Genomic DNA, 18,070 nt, shown 5'->3' on the forward strand with positions numbered 1-18,070 from the left:
GTGCATCTAGATTTTTTTAATTATGTAGAAAACGGTGACACCCAACAGCGTATCAAACCGCAAGGTGCACATTTGCAGATGTGTAAACACATCTGGACTAAAAGTATCCTAAAACAGACATATTTTCTGTCCTTTTCATCAGGTGTTTTTGGACAAGGTACGCGTTGCCTCTCCGTGGACACAGCTGCTGAGGCTCTTGAGCACACCAAGTCCTGCTTAAACTCTTGAGTGGTTCTTTCTAGGACTGTCCAACCTGAGAATGGTGATTTCAGGCTCAATCTCAGGTTCGTCAGCCCATGAAACGCAAACTCACCTCAACAGATTATGAGGAGGAACAGCAAAAATTCCCGAAACCTGTCTGGACTGTGCTGCAATATGTTTTGATATTCAGAATGATCTGCTCATCAGATAGACAACGAGAATACTTTTTTTAAATACTTTTTTGTTTAACTCATGAATACTTCATTTCATGGTTAAAATTGCCTGACTTTATCGTCGAAATCTGCAAAGCCGATTAAATCCGGTTCCCCTTTAACATATCGAATCAACTTGAATATAGTACATCAGAGTTATGCCGAATATTCCTCTTTTTTTATCACTTATAATAAATAACAATGTTCAAAATAAATGAGCTTTGACAGAATCTCTTCTCCTCACTCAGAAGTCTGATGTTTTAATGATGAGATACACTGTAGAAAGCAACTTTCCTCTCACAGAAAACTGCCTCTGTACCAGCAGAGGGAGCAATGCACACACTTACCAGAGAGCAGAGGCTGCTGCTGCTTGTGGAAATTACTTTGATAATTTTGATTCAAACCTCAGAGCTCAATCGCCTCAATTCAGTGATTCTGTTCTAATGTCAGAATGAAAAGAACGACTTCATTCCTGCAAACAGGAGAAAACAGACGTGTTGAAGCTCGCCTCACATGCTGATTTTTATTGTAACAACTGGCAAAAACACCTGCCAGAGGTAAAATGTGATATTATCTTAAAGCACTGAGACAAAAATACTATTTTTGTTAGTGATGAACCTCCCAACACTGTTGTGAAGAATGTTATTTGATCACATGCTCTGCTGTTTTTATTCAACGTCTGCAGAAAATATATCTGTACACAGTCATATTGCTTTAGACTACAAAACGATGATGCATTCACAAGAAATTCTAAGGTGCAGGGTGAAAAAAAAGTGTATTCATATATTTATACATACATTATTACATTATATATTAGGAGTATTAATATTTACAAAGTGTGTACGGGACGTGTACGCAAATCTACAAAGGCAGGGTGGGTGATATTCTTACTTTACTTCAAACAATTTCAACAAATTCTGTGTAACTTTTCAAATCAATTACAAATACAGTAATACAGTACGCACCTTTGATTTGATTTGGTTTCAAGAAACACATTTTACAGTAGGTTTCACAGTAAGTGTCGTCAAAAGCTAAAAAGCAAAATCAGTCAGTCAATCAGAGTTTTGAAGCCAACCAATTATTTACTCATTTATTGTCTTTTTTGATTTTTTTCCCCCTTTTTTGCTAAAACGTAGCTCAAACATTTACTAATTCTTCATATATGTAAAGATTACAAAATCGGTGATACGTGAAAATGTAACGCTTTTTAAAATATAATAAAACAAGATGAAATAAAAATAATTATATGTGGTTTTTTTTTGGCTACTTGAAGGTAGCTAGTTGTTTAAGAGGTATACATTATTCTTTTTCTTAAAAATGGCCCAAAGACAATACTTTCAGATGCGTGATCTTGTACAGATGTGTCTCTTCAGTCTCCTTTTATTCTCTGAAAGACTTTTAAAAATTTCTGGTCGCTCAGCATGTCAGCTCGGAGAGTCGTTGCTTTTTCTCTCTTTGCTTTCTGAAGTTTTTGTTAAAATCAAAAGTGAAAATATTTTTTCACAAGTGAATTGAACATAACAGAGAGTCGGCAGGCATTCAACTCCAGGAAGGACATTTTTTAAAAAGTTATTTCTTATGAGGTCAGTACAGTGGCATGTGCAAACCCATTCAAGTGGACAAAACGCAATTTCATTTTACACTCTCACCTCTCACTCAGATTGATATATAATTCAGTATAAAAATCACCGGTATAAAATAAAATGCTAAATGAAATGGAAAGAACCTTGATATATACAGTCTGATCTTTTCTGTATTAAATTCGATTTAAGCACGATCATTTCCTATTCTGTTTTCACAAACTAACCCTGCAAATGTTTCCATACAAGATGTGAAAACACTTCACGATTTAAAAATGGTTTTCCTCCTCAGAGAGTTTGTATAGTAGGGAAGCAGGAAAATACATGTAACATCTAAATATATGTGGGCATCTTTGGCATTTTCCTGATGCAAAGATGAGGCATGTCGTGATTTTTTTAAAAAGAGAGTGTAAATACTGATGTGACCCTAAATATATTATTGTCTTATCGGTTGCACATCCCTCATTACTGTCACATATTTCACATAACTGGACTCAACATTAGATATTCCAACTCTGCTGTTATTCAATTTAATTACTGGTTTAATTATCGGTTGCACATGTCATCCAATTTTGCTCTTGCCACTTTCATATAAGTCATACATTTCCCTTCTTTCTCCGCAGCACGGTCCACATCATTTCAAACTCGTATATCCAATCTCAAAACTATCATTTTGCAAATAGAGTTTCTGTCTCTAGACTGTAAATAAACTGAGATTTCATTTTTTAAATGTTTTCCTGTTTTAGAAATGTGTGATTACTTTACTTTGCCTTTGTGTTATAATTTTTTTCATGATATATTTGTGAGCAAATGCCAGGAAATATTTTTTGTACGATTGCCTGACTCTGATTAAAAACTGAACGGATGTAAGCTGTTGCACAGCTGTACGACATGTGCTTGTGGTTTTGTGCGCTATATAAGTCCTTTATTGGTTATATTGGCCTATTTTGATTTTCAGGAACAACTCCCCTTCATAAAGTCTGTGTTTGATTCTGAAAAGGGTCTAAAGTGACAGCAGGTGCACCGTGTCACAGCCCTGCCAATATTCAAAGGACAATGGAGTGTTGCAAGCTTTGTCGGTTTTGTTTCCCTCCAGTCGCGATCTCAAAGTGTCTTCAGTCTGGTTTGCAGTAATTGAATCAAGACAACTTTGTTACAAATAAACGCATTCACGTCAGCTTTCTCTTGCCCGTGAAATCCCATTTTACAAACAGCCTTTCAGAGGAAAGTGCTCGTGCAGAAAATGGACCAGAGGAGTGTGTGACCCTTGTGACCTTTCTTTCATCAGGGTCAAGGGTCAGATTGAGATGCAGCTCTCTGCGGAGAGATTAAACCCGGTCACCACGGTAACATTATGTGCAAGCAGGATGACCAGGGTCACATGGGTGAACACTGACTCTTATATTATATCACACACTTACTTTTATCTAATGGAAGGGGAAAGGTTTGTCTTTGTCAACTGCCTTTATGTTTTCTTGTTTATCTCAATTATTAATAAATGCTTGAATGGAAGGAAAGCACCAAGAGTGTGTGTGTTTTATGTGTGTGTGTGTGTGTGTGTGTGTGTGTGTCTACGTGTGCCTTTTCATGCTAGCTCTCCCGGCATTAACCTTTGCTGCCCCACAGCGTTGTGTTTGTGAGTCAGCCGGCCAGGGTTGAGGCGTTTTGAGCCACGTCGCCTGGGGTCAGTTGGCCGGGAATGAATGAGCTGAAAGAGGATGCGCGTGGACTGGAAAGCCAGATCGCGGTGGCCAAGTCCGATCCAGGGTGGCTGGCATGCAGCGCAGTCAGAGGCTCAGGGAGGAAGTTCAGGTCGGCTCGTGTCACAGAAGGAAAAGGAAAGGTGCTTGAATTGATGTGTACGTGTGAAGAATTTCGTCATATTTCTGGTGAAGTTCTGAAGGAAAGCACATTATCAGATGATCTGTTGTTGCTTTAAGAGTTTTAGAGCATTTCTTATTCAAAGTAGAGAAACATACCAGTGTTTTTGCATATTTTAGCCAATTTCCAACAAATGTATTCATAGGAAGTTTGGAAGTTCAAAGACTTTCTGCCTTCCAGACGCCTTTGCTTTTGCCACAAAACTAAACTCAATAACTAGAGACATGAAAATGACTTGAGATAATAAATATATCGCAATAAATATTTAATCATCTTTAATTTGATGTCACTATCTAGTTATCGTAGCGGGGGCTGTTCTGTACGTGTATGTGACAAATAGGTGTGTGATGTTTGACATCTACTTTGGCAACGGCTGTTAATGCGAGCAAGTGACCATGCATCATCATGTGTGTGTGTGTGTGTGTGTGTATGTGTGTGATGTGTGTGTGAGTGTGTGTGTGAGTGTGTGTGTGAGGGTTAAAAGGTGTGGTGGGAGCTGTGAGCTGAGGTCAGTTGGTTCCAGCCCCGAGGAGAGCGCCGCCGCGGCCTTGGAACAGTGTGGGGGTGGTTCACTTCCCCTTTCCCTGCCTCACGGCTTCCTGTGAGCACTATAACCGTTAACCACACCCTCCTCCCCTTGCCTACACCCCCTCACACCACCACCACCATCACACACCAAGCCCTAGAAAACACGGCTCATACGCCAACTCTCCCTCTTTCTCCTTTATTCCCTGGCCAACCGACACACACACACATACACACACACTCTCCAACAATAGTCCTCTTCCCTCACATTGTAGTAGTTACACCTCTCTCTGCCCTCACAACCATCTCTCAGTTTCTCTCAGGAGCTCCAGTCATAAAGAGAAGTGAACACAACTGTACGTAGGCATGTGTGTGCTTACGCCATCGTGGCTACGCAGGTAGGTTTGCACTCGTCATTCCTCCGGGTGCTAGTTTCTCATCGTATCACCAATAACGTACATCTCATTGAAAGACACCCTGAAGATCTTGTCTCTGCTAGGCAACAGCTGAGTCACCGCTGAATGATGTCTGTGATATTTCCCCAACCTAATCTCCAGAATAAATGTTGGCATTGTATCTTTCTGCAAGCCACAGATATTTTGAAACTTTATATTTCTTTATGTTCAACTTTGTTGCACATCGCTGTTTTTGTTCTGGCTAGGTTTAGGCACAAAATACATTTGGATAGGGTTGGGAAAAGGTCTTGTTCTGGCTTATAATACCCGTTTTGGATTCCACAAGCACAGCTGGAGATGTCCCAACTTTGCATCAAAAATATCCATTATTTGTCCCACAAACACAGCTGGAAATTGTCCCCAGTTCTCCTTCAAAATATGCATTGATGTCACACTTACAAATGTTGATATGTCGTAGTCCCTCCTCCTAAAATATCCAGTGGTTTCACCCTGTCTCAAACTGTGGCCACTGGCTTGGCAGCCTTCTCGCCTGTACAGTAACTCCATCACCAGCCTCTCCAGCTCCAGAAATGAAAGCCAGGTCATAGACATCTAATGTGAATGTGATCTGACATGTTTTGCACAAATGTAAATATGGTACAGCCAATGACTCACACAAATGTGAACGTATCAGTGGTTTGCAGGAACGTTAAACGCCAACATTTTATCCTGACGACAGGGTTGGATTTCCCAAAATTCCCCTTCATCAGAAGAGATTGAATTATCTTTTATTTCCTGTTTGTGCGTGGTTGAATGAAATGACTAAAACAATAAAACAACAAATTCAAGGCACATCAAAAAGGGCCACTTCTTACTGTACCGTACCAGCGTTCCTACTACACTCTGATCAGACATTAAGCTGCAGAAGAGCAGAATTCTGAACGAGATCTTCTGTGTCAGTGTGTATGCGAGTGGGCGTATATAAGCCTGTGGTCTGTGGAGGGACAGTAGAGATGTGTTGAAGAGTGTGTGTGTGTGGGGAGGTGTGCGTATACATTGTGAATGCGTGCGCACGGTGGTAGTGGTGTTTTGGGGGTGGGGGTGTTGGGTTGGTGGTTGAGGTCCACTCCTCTAAAGGGAGTGCTGTTCCCGTTGGGGAGAGGAGGAGTGGGGTGGAGTGCATGGAGTGAGTGTATGTGGGGGAGTGAGTGTGGGGGCAGCTAGGCCATCTGGACTGCGAGGAGGCTGAAGAAAGGGAGAGTGTGTGTGTGTGTGTGTGTGTGAGAGAGAGAGAGAGAGAGAGAGAGGAGGAGGGAGTAGGGATGAGAGAAGAGATGGGAAGAGGGAGGGAGAGTTGAAATTAAGGGTGTGGGAGAAAAGGATGGAGGTACGTGAAGTGCAACAGAGGGAGGAATGTTGCTCGTGGTCATTACGCTAAACACTTGTACAGTAATACTCGACATCCTGCTACATGTATTGATTTGAATTGATAGAGAGAAAAGTGCACACAGGCGTAGGAAAAGACATTTCAGTCAATATCATCGACAGTTTATTTCTACTCTGTATATTATGCCTAGCATTAGCCTGCCAACCCACAACTTTTACTCCGCTCTTTGTACTGATACTAACATACAGAATGAAACACATGTATTTTACAATGTCAGACTTACAAGAGCCGATAGAAATTTGAGTATTACTTACCTGATCTTATCTATTTATTGGCAGAGACAGGAGAGTCTTGGTTACATGACTGTTGTTTATGCTCTGACAGAACTGCATTGTACATGAAATAATGTTTGTATTTGATCATGTAACGTTATGTATGTATTGAGATATTTAAATCAGTAAACAAACTTATTAACTTGTGTATGAATTATTTTAAAATAGGCTTTATTTTAAGCAATATTTACTGTACTGACACTCCAGTGATTATTGTTACAGCAGGATGTCTATCCATAGTTTACATATCATATTTTTTGACAAGAGAGACACCAGAAAGACTCAGATGTGTTAATAACCCAACTTAAATCAATAAAATGCGACTTCCCGTGGACAGATGAGTGGTTGTTGAGTCTCATCCGCAGGTCATCAAATGACGCTTTGGGTTGCGTCCAACCCGAGCTGCCAACTCAAAGCATCAGTATTTGAGAATCTGCAGATGAGACTCACCAATCAACTATCTCCCTCTGGGAAGTTACATTTTGTTGCTGTAAAGAGGACAATCTTAACTGGAAATTGTGGTCATGAGCCTCCGAAGACACATGACCAGAATTGATAATTCACATTCCAAAAAATGGAAATGGAAATGCCGGGACACCCACATACTGAGTTCGATTGACTTGAAATTTGACACACCAGTCAGGCTCTAAAAAAAGACAGTTGGACCTTAAAAGTGTGCAATTTTTTAAAATTTGAATAGACTGAAAAACAATAATAGGACATCTAATTTTTCAGATTTTTGACCATATGACCATCACATTTTGTATGCAGCCTTGGGGGACTGAGCTACACAATTCTACAATAAAGAGCGAGATCGGTCAAAAAACATGACCATCATCAATCAAAAAGTTTTGCAAAGGGTGGAGCTCAGCAGGAAATTGGCGATAAATCAAGTTGTCTTAGAGCAATCTGGAAGTTCTGAGAGTTTCATTCGCATCTGCCAAAGGGGGAAGGGGCAAAAGGCAGAACTTTGAGAGCGCACATTGAAATGCTGCAAGCTTATTGATGATAATACAAGTGTGTGATTTGTCTCACTCCTTTTGTTTCTTTTCTATTTTTCTGGCCTTTTTTCCGGCTTTGTTGGAAAGTACAGCTGAAGAGTGACTGGAAACGGGTTGAGAGCGATGGGGGATGACATGCAGCTAAGGGCAACAGGTCGGACTCAGACCCTGGGTCACTGCAGCGAGGACACAACCTCAGTACATGGGGCGCCCTGTCTCACACCTTTGGAGAGAATTAAACTAGCTGAAGTGACTTTACTCAGCTTTGTGAAGCCTGAAAACAACTTACTGCTGCTTGTGGTTTTAATTTTGACCTACTGAGCTGCCTCCTTCTGTTGAGCACAAAAAGGTTTGACCCACAAGTTGCTGCTTGCGGCTATATAACATTTAGCCATCACAACAAAATATATACAGTAGTTTGGAGCCCCACCTAAAAATCTGAATAATATAGGATAATAAAATGAAGTAGCAACGACACTGAGAGATAATCAACAGAATGTAATGAAATCACAGTTTTGACAACATGTCTGTGTATTGAGTTGAAAAGTTATCTACTGAAGTTAGCATGCTAATCAGCTAGCCACAGCGGCTGACATCCTGTTTCTCCCAGCGGTGCAAAGCTCCTCTGCTAGCAGTGTAAACACCAACACTTTCCCCATAGTCTGACTAGCTGCATGGCTAACTGAGCTAACACGCTAACAGCGGCTACAGTCATGGATGTATAAACAGAGTGCAGTTAGCAGTAGTTACTAGTCACTCTGGTGATATGCTTTATATATTTGTTGGGAGTATGAATTCAAGGTGTCCAATTCCTTTGACATCGTGCTGTATTAAAGTATTTTTGAACAGTTTTGGCACTTTTTGGCTGAATTTCCGTCATGGCAGCAGCAGCAAACTTCCCTGGCTGGACTTTGCTTCTGTGTTTCAGACTGAAAAAAACTGGCAGATGTTCTGGAGACAAATGTACCCAAACTAAAACTAGTTTCTAAATTTGATGTAAGAAAACGGCCCTGTGGGTACAGCACTGCATTCCCTTTATAACTGCAGATTTTTTTTTTTTTTTTTTTTTGCCATTTCACCTTAATTAGACAGCTTACAGTGAGTGTATAGACAGAGAGAGAGGCTGTGACATACAACAAAGGTCCATCGCCACCATCAAAATGATTACGTTAAAAGAACATGGTGTGAGTTTTAACCACCAGACCTCAGGGTAGATTTCAATGCCAGGTATCAAAACTCGGGATTGGAGAGGCTAAACATTCACTGATTGGTACCATACATACCTGACTACGTGTCGTCTGGCAGTGTCAGATGAATACAGTGAGTCATTCGGCAAATCAAAAACAATATCACACACTGCTTTCGGTCGGCTATACCTGTTCTGTACCACAAATAACCACTTTTTCTGTCAGTGAAAGCACAGCAGGCCTTTTTCACAGTCGACATTCTGTCTTGTCATAAAGAAAAGCACAGGTGTTACTAATAACATTAACCGTGACTCTGTTCACTGTTCTATTTAAGTGTCTCAGAAAGGCACGACAGCGTGACAGAGAGACAGCATATGCAATAAAGCACCCTGAAACTGAGGCAGCTAAATGGAATTCAGCCATCATTAATTCTATTATTTACACCTGTGATTTTCCTACTGGATGGATTAATGTGCACAGGGGCATCTATCAACCCTCTGCTCCTCCCACTCTCATAAACCTCTTCAGTGCCTGAATACAAGCTGGCCCCTGATTTGCCGTGTGTGCCAAATGGGAACCGGTACCCTCTTCGAGACAGGACCGCGTGATTAGATTTCAAAAAAATTAACTCTTTAGTTGACACAGCAGGCCTGGAGCTTTCGGGGCCTTTCACGGGGCAGTTGCCCAGCCTTATCAGTGGATCGTGATTGTTGGCACTTGATTAATGACGACTAATCTTGTAATTATGTTGCATTGTGGGATCGTTTAAATCTCTTGAGAGAATCAGACGTGACTGTAAAACGGCAGTGTTCTTTCATTTAAAAGTGAATGACTGCAGTTCGGTGTAAATTGCTCTCAATGAAAAACAGCGCCAACTGTACTCCAGCCAAGTGTGTGCGTGACGTACACAAGATGCTCGAAGACAGTCAGTCAGTTATCGGAGTGGTTTGTGTGTAAACAGATAAACAGGTGCATGAGACAGATGTGAGGATGGAGGTGAATTCCATTTGACGCTTTACAGTGACGGACCGCATGTACTCAGGTTTTTGTTTTTTGAAGAGAAGAGAAAAGGCCTCCATGTTGTCCTTGGATGATCGGCTGACCCCCAACCCCCCTGACCCTCACCCTCTTCAACACATTACATCCACCCCCCCCACACAGACATCAATATAACCTCCCCCAAGACCTTCCCTCCCATCCCTTCCTTTGCCCTGATCTCCTCGGGCCCTCCTGGCTGAGGGGTCAGCCGGGGTCGGGAGCTCTGAATCCCTCGTTCTCCCTCTCTCCTGACCCCGCTCTTGCTCTATCGCATCTCTGTCCAACCTTCTCTCCCTCTCTGTCCTCCGTGCAAACGCTCATCCTTCCGTCTCATTATTTGACCCACTTTTCCCTCTCTCCCTTCTTTCAGAGTCTCCGCTCCTTCGCTGGCTCAAGCTGTTCTTGGATGGCGTATTGATTGGGGTTTCTATTCACCTTCACTCACATCCTCTCTCTCTCTCTCTCTCTCTCTGTCTCTGAGTCTCTTTCTCTCTATTCCTTTTGTTCCCCAGTGTACTGTAATGCTCGAACCTCTTTGATCTGTGTGTTTGTGTCTGTCTATCTACTGCTTTCCTAAATGTCTCCATTTACTGTAAGCTCTACCGCCACGCTGAGCTCAATTTCTATCTCTCTCTCCAGCACACACACACACGCAAACACAGCAGACAATGTCAGGTTGATGTTTGAAAAAAAAAGAATCAGTCGGCCTCAGATGTATAACAAAATACGACTGTAGTCTGACTCGCGTCTCACATTTAAAACACTTGTCTGTGCTTGTCTCTGTTTCATTTCTATGTGTGTGTGTACGTGTGTGTGTCTGTGTCTACACATGACATAAGCCCACTGCACGTTAACCATGAGTCGCATGTGTGATGCTTGTTTTTCCCGAAGGCCATCGGTGTTAAATCATCATTTCGAAGAAGGACTGCGCAGCTAAAAAAAAATGAGCACTTTAGGGGATTTACATACAAGCGGGTGTGTACAGTGCAAATACACACACACACACACACACACACTCACTCACTCGCAGAGCAAACACAAACAGCGCCAAGGGGAGGGGCCGTACTTTACCCCCACATAGCTGAAGGGAGAGGAGATGAGGTACAGGGGAAAAAAAATTAGAAACCAAATTAGAGGAACTGGTCAGGCGAGGAGGAGAGGCAGAGAGGAGTTGGAGGGGAGGGAGGCTTGAAGGAAAAGGAGGGCTAGGACAAACAGAGCCAGTGACCTGAGGAGGGAGTGTCTGAGAACCTACCCAGCATGCAACAACACAGAGGCTGCTGAGAGGACAGAATATCAGAGTTAAAACAGCGAGGGCAGCTCACAGAGAAAGCCAGCGAGCACACAATGTCGAACGCGTGTGCCGCTGCGAGTCGTCTTTGTCCGGCCGTCGCCCTCTGACCCTTCCCTTGTTTGTGAGTGTCTATTCTTACATGGCGGGCCTAAATGATCCTAACAAAAGCCTTTACTCGTGTCCACCCTTATCACACCCTGCCCCCGCCGGCTTGCGTCATCATCACCCCCTCACACCTCAGCGAGACGAGGCCTGAACACACATACGCCTGACAGCAAGATAGGATTTTTTGGAAACGCACACAACACGCCGCGACCCCCACCCCCTCCTCCTCTTCCCCGATGAAAACCATCTCCTGACTGGTGCATCCCACGCCTTCCCAGTCAGTCTCTCCTCCTCAAAAATCTTGGAAATGTTTTAAGTCAGAGCGAAGAAGAGTCAGCAGGGTGGAGCTGGAGGAAAAACACTTATCACATTATCGTCCTGATGACTCGGCTTCCGCCGGTTTGTCAGTACAGTATAATCGTCACGCTTAGAAACATGACAGACACTCCAGCATAATGAGTGATGAAAATCCCCCACATAAGACAACCCTTCCTCGGTGTGAAGACAGTCAAACTGGTATACTTACACATTACAACCTCCCACAACCGTGACCTCCGCCCCCATCCTCTTCTAACTCTCTCCCATTCTCCCGCTCTCTCATCCTCTCTGCAGCTCCTTCTCCCTTTCTGTCTCCCTGTCTTCTATTGCCTCATCTCTTTCTCTTGTTGGTGTAAGTAAGCAGCTTAAACACCTACAGGGTGTGACATTGGGGCCCCACGCGCCTCCAAATGCAGTCAGTGCGGGCGGGAGAAGGCAGCGCTGAAAAGGAGAGCGTTTCATCCGTCTATTCTCTCCACCCCGCTCCGCCTGGCATCGACGGCGCGAGTGTGGTTAAGGCAAAGCCAAGGCTGTCCCCTCACATTAGCCAGGGCTGAGCCAGACAAGCCGTCAACTGCCACCACCCCCCCCACACACACACAAGACTGTCCTCCACTGCTCATCTCATCAACCCCCCCCACCCCACCCCCGACTCTTTCTCTCTGTCTTTCTCATCCTCTTTTCCTCCTCTCCTCTCCTCCGCTCAGCTCAGCTCTGCCATGGGCACCGGTCCCCAATCTCCAAGGTGATTATGACAAAAACGAACGACCCCCAAGAGACGGGGCCAGCAGAGATAAGAGAGAAAGAAGAGGATGGCAGAGGGAGAGAACGAGGAGGAGGAGGAAGGGATTGGATGATGTAACAGGGAATTTTGGCTGTGCATTATGATTTGGGTTGAGAGTTTCAGAACCAGCAGTTCATATCAGCCCGTATCTATCTATATCTCTATCACCATCATTTTCAAATTATTTTCTGCAGAAAGAAAGAGGACAATGATGGTAGGTAGGTAGCAGTGGTGCAAAGTAATTGAGTATCTTTGAGAATGTGTTCTACACTGTAGAATTTGAGGTACTTGTACTATACTTGAATATTTCCATTTTATGCCACTTTATACTTAAACTTGGAAAATGTTGGACTTTTTCCTCCACTTTAGTTATCTAACAGCTTTAGTTACTCATTATCTTAGAATGATTTTACATTTTAAAAAGGGAGAGATGGGCTGTTCTTTTCTTTTAATACCTCAAGTGTATATTTTTGCTAATATCTGTGTAGTTTAACTTCAAGCCCTTGCCAAATGCCGATTTAGCTGATCTAGAGTCCATTAACTAAAATTATCAACAGAATGTGAAGAAATAGGATATCTACTGAAGTTAGCATGCTTACCCGCTAGCCACAGGGCCTGAAAACCTCTATCGCCTAGCGGACCAAGGCTCCTGTGCTAGCAGTGTAAACATCAACACTCCCCTGGAAGTCTGGCTAGCTGCATGGCTAACTGAGCTAACAAGCTAACAGTAGCTACAGTTATGGAAGTATAAACAGAGTACAGTTAGCAGTAACTCTGGTCATATGCTGGCCCTATTTGTTGGAGTATGAACTCAACAGATGTCCAGTTCTGACATACATATTCTGACTTTAAGCCTCCAGGTAAATATCTCTTTATTATACATAATACTGGAGTTTTTAAAGTCTGTGGCGCTGGTGCACCAGTAGCTATCGGTTTGTGGAATTACTCTCGCTACCTGCTAACTACTACTTTTTTACTCATCCAGGAGTTATGGGACAATATTATCATTACCTTGGAGCTGTGTGTCTGGCCAACTGGTGAATGTACGTCCAGTGTTTACCCGTTTTTAGCTCTGTTTTTGGTCTCTACCAACTCCATAGTTACAGTTTAAAAAGTGTCCCTTTATAGCTGCTAAATGCACCTACTGTGTCTGCAGTTTGGCGAGATTTTTCACTGCAAACGGCTGCCTGCTTTGACCGTAAACATTGTTACGAGAGCGGTGAAAGTGAACCAAAACAGTAATTTTGGGTCCGGACAGCTAAACAATGAGCTGAAACTAAAGCTCCATAAAGCTTCATGGAGCTGCAGAATCAGATGATAATCCTCTGTACGTTCATCATGATGATGGATGGATGGATAGATAGATAGATAGATAGATAGATAGATAGATAGATAGATAGATAGATAGATAGATAGATAGATAGATAGATAGATAGATAGATGCTGGACATACTGTTCATAATAGCATAGATAGATGGTGAATAGCACAAATAAGATCTAGCCCCTCCATAAAGGTCAAAGATAATTTGTTGTGGTATGGAATGGGGTCGTGACCCCACACGGTCAGCAGGGTCAAATCAAACCACGGCACTGAGCCCAAGGAGGTCATTAAAGAGACAGAGGGGCCTGATGGGGGGAGGCTGAACGGGGAATGCTGTTAACCCCTTCCCCCTGCCTCCCTGCAAAAATGAGAGGAAGCAATGGGAAGGAAATGTAGTGGAGGAGAGGAGATGAGAGGTCATATTATTGTAGCATAGCAACCCAGGTTTCAGTGTGGGTTGAGGCAAGCAATAATATATAATATTGCTGAGAGGTTAGACAGCTTAGAAGAACCTTTCAAGATGGATGTGGAAAGAGAGGTGCACTTTCTGTGCTGAAGAGGGGGAGGGAAGGTAGGAGAGGGGGTGGGGGTGAACCGAGTCGGTTGAAAAAAAAAAAAAAAATAGCCCAATCCGCCCATCTCCATCTACTCCCCTCTTCTCTCTCTCTCCTTCTCTGTAAGTCTCCTTCTCTCTCTCTCTCTCTTTTCCTCCCTCCCTCTCCCTCCGCTCTGTGCATCATTAAAACAAGCAGAGTAGTGTTCAGAGCGTGGGGCTGCACTGAGACGGTGACCTCCACAATAAGAAGATGTTCTTGCTTCGGGGAAGAGAAGGTTGTTTTGTACTCCTCTCTCTCTCTCTTTTCTCCTACTACTTCCAATAGAGTAAATGAGATTTGGAGGGGGGTAGGATAGTGGAGGAAGGGATCAAGAGGGTAGACATGCAGAAAGAGAGACGGAGATAGCGAGATGCAGAGGGAGAGAGGGCGGTCTAATGTAAGACTCATAACACTGAGAGCCAGTATATGATAAACAGGGAAAGATCTGAATTCCCCTGAAGTAAAGTGGCTCGGAGGGTTAGAGTGAGGCAGACAGGGGCTGAAACCTCAGAAATCCAGGCCATGAAAAGCCTGAATTTAAGTCTGCCCATTTTTCATTCGCGAGGAAGATTATTCCTGCCCTGAACTGGGGAAAATACATGTGTTTTCTGCACACATTCAGATGGACGCAGTGAGGTCAGCCAGGAGTCGTCCTTATCAAAAAACACAACGACTTGAGGGATGACTAGCGCGCTATCTGCATCCTCGTCCAGAGGCATCTTTCCATCATATGCATACAATGGACATAAAGGCCCGCCGCTGTAGGGAGGACAGGAAGTCCTATGGGTGACACGAGGACAGGCAGTGGCGTGAACAGCCCCGGCCCACCCGCTCCCCTCCCTCCCCTCTTCCTCCCCCCTTGCATGTCGCCTTCACACAGGAACAAAATGTGTGGGCAGCGAGCACAAACACATTTTCTCTATCCTCCAGATGATTATACATCCTTTAAATCCAATAACCTCGATTCATTCTGCTTCTCCCGGTGACATTCTTCATTGGAATTCATTCATTTGCACTTTCTTTGAGAAATCTGCTCATTCTTTGGATTCCTTTCCTCCTTTATTAATGCCGTCCTTCCTTCCTTCCATTCCTCTTGCCCCTCAATTTTTTTCCGTCCTCTCCTCCTTCCCTACCATTGCCTCCCATACTCTTAATTTGCTCTTTCTCTCTGAGGGAGGACTCTTTATAAAAAGCCTTGTCGTTTCCCGATACTGATTTGAGTATCACTAAGCTGCACCTTCACACATATTGTTGCCGCACACCTTGTGCCAAATATTCCTTTGTAAAGCCTTCCCCCATCCCCTGCCTGCACCTGGTAGAGATAGTGTGCTTTCAGCTGCAGGCTCTGCTTTCTATACAAGCAGGGCTAGGATGGCACAAGCAGCACACAGCTGTTCCCCTTGGTAAATTGATAGTGAAGGGTAGTGGATGGGGCTTTGAAAGCGCCTTGTGCTATTTTTATGGCAGTTGTAGATTTTTTTGCTGTTTAATTCGATGTGACCAATTACGCCGCTGCGTTCCTCAGCAGGGGGGCACTCCAGGAGAGCAAATTAATGCTTGACTTCAAAAAGTTTTCCTAAAGTGCGTTTACATACCTCATCCGTTTGTTGCTGTTCAAACACGAGCCGTCATGAACGGACCTGGTCTCGCTTCCTGCGCCGAGCAAAAAAACGTGCGCGTGTTTCTCTTATCTGTGTCTGTTTTCTTTTTATGCAGTCACTCTGGCCTCAGTGACAAACTTTAAAAAACTGACAACAACATGCTTACTTTCATCAAGTTAAACTCAAGTGGGGGAATGCAGAACACACTGGAAGAGTGACTGTCCCTTTTGGTACGCAGCAGCAATTCAGCCTGATTCACTGACCCCCCTCGTCAATGCAAACACACCGCAACACACCCATCACCTTGTGTTTCAAGGACTCTTTGTGAACATAAGTACCACACACACACACACGCACACACACGCACACAAACACACACGGGGCACCACCGTACAGAATTCTCGCTTTCCCCTCATACCTCTCCTCTCTCTCCTGAGTGGATTGCCGTGATGAGTGTTCCTAGGACTGAATACATGTGTAAGTGGCCTAATGATGCCTAAACCCATCCATGAGCAGACAGAGGGAGAGAATGAGGGAGGGAGTGAGGGAGGGAGGGGAGGGTTTGAGGAGGTGTTGTAGAGAAGGCCGGGGTCAGGATTGTCGTGTCAGGCGGATTGGAAGGCCACGTTGGCGTGAGGGAGCACAGCTTTGAGTAAAGCAGCTTGTTTCAGGCGGGGATTGTGTTTGCGGACCCTACTCCGAGAGAGAGAGAGAGGGAGAGTGTGTGTGTGCGTGCGTGCGTGTGTGTGTGTGTGTGAGAGAGAGAGCGAGAGAGAGATCTGTGCCTGGGCATTACAGACCTACAGCCTTAATCCACATGGCCTGACATTCTCCGTTATCCAGCCCTCGGCAGCCAACTTCCCAGACTGATGGAGGCACGGCTCTACCCCCTGCTGCGTCATGCCACACATCACTCTCTCTCCACACACACACACACACACAGACACACACTGCATGTTTTGCTGTGCCACCCGCTCTCTTCCGCATTAACTTTTTCCCACTTCCTCAAACCTACAACGATTCCTGGTCACAGCGCTGATGCTCTCATTTCCTAAGAAACAAGCCCCCCCACAGTTCCTCATTACTGCAGACGTTCACACACAAGGAGGAACTATATGAACTTAAACTCACACTCACTTACAAACAAAACACATTTACTCTAGTGCTGTGCTGAAGTGCTAAATTGAAGTACTTGAAGATAGACATTTTATGATGCTACATATCAGAGGAAATATATTGTACTTTTACTTCACAACATTTATCTGACAGATATACTCGCTAGTTACGCTTCTGTTTATGACCTTGTTAGAAAAACATATGATAAACTAATTAAATACAACACATTGTCAACAAAGACACCTCATAATGACACAAAGAGTGATTTTTCCTGCTAAACTTCTCTTCGAAACGTTTTTGAAAAAAGCAACTGAAAAAAAGCATAAAATGGCTCCATCCAGCTTGTCTACTGCAATCCAAGTCTCCAGAAGCCCAGAGATCCCAGATCGATTTGTAAAAATACTATTTTCATCCTCTTATGAACCAAAATCTTCACTGTAGCTGCTGAGCTAAAAGTGTTAGCGAAAACCACATCTGATGTGGGGGCACGAGCCCGGCCATGAGACTCGGATTACGCCGGACGAGCTGTATGGAGCCATTTTATGCTTATTTCTGTTTTTTTTTTTTTTTTGTATAACCTTTTCAAACAAGTCCCCACCTACTTCAGTCGTTTGGAAGATTTGTGCAACGCTGTTTTGCTGCGTGGAGGTGAGTAGATAGGGATTGAATTTTCATTTTGGGGTGAACTTATCCTTTAAATAAATATTCAATACTTCAAAACAGAACAAAGATGAGAAAAATGAACATACATTTGCGTAACTGTTTTTACCTTCCCTATCAATCATATCACGACTCCTCGGAATTGCTTTCTGACCCTTCAGAGGGTTGTGACCCCTGGGTGAAAACCATCAGACTAAACTTTATACAACTTGATATAAAGTGGTTAAAACAGCTCCACCTTGATCAGCTACAACCAGAGAAAGCTGCTATAATGGATGCATAAGTCTAGATAATCTCTTGAAATGTCTTCATTCAAAACATGAGTCACAGGGTACTTTTACTTTGGATATCTTACGAACATTTTGCTGATAATACCCACCCTCTTACTCTTAGCCTTCAGGTACAGTCCAGAACGTATAATATCAGGAAGTCCTATTACAATACGTGTTTTGTATCTGTTAAAGAAACACACACCACTTCCCACATCTTCCTCTCCTTATTCTCTTTCACGAGCTTCAAAAACAGTTTGTCGCCTC

Source organism: Pagrus major, chromosome 7 (assembly GCF_040436345.1).
Source record: "Pagrus major chromosome 7, Pma_NU_1.0".
Taxonomy (NCBI): Eukaryota; Metazoa; Chordata; class Actinopteri; order Spariformes; family Sparidae; genus Pagrus; species Pagrus major.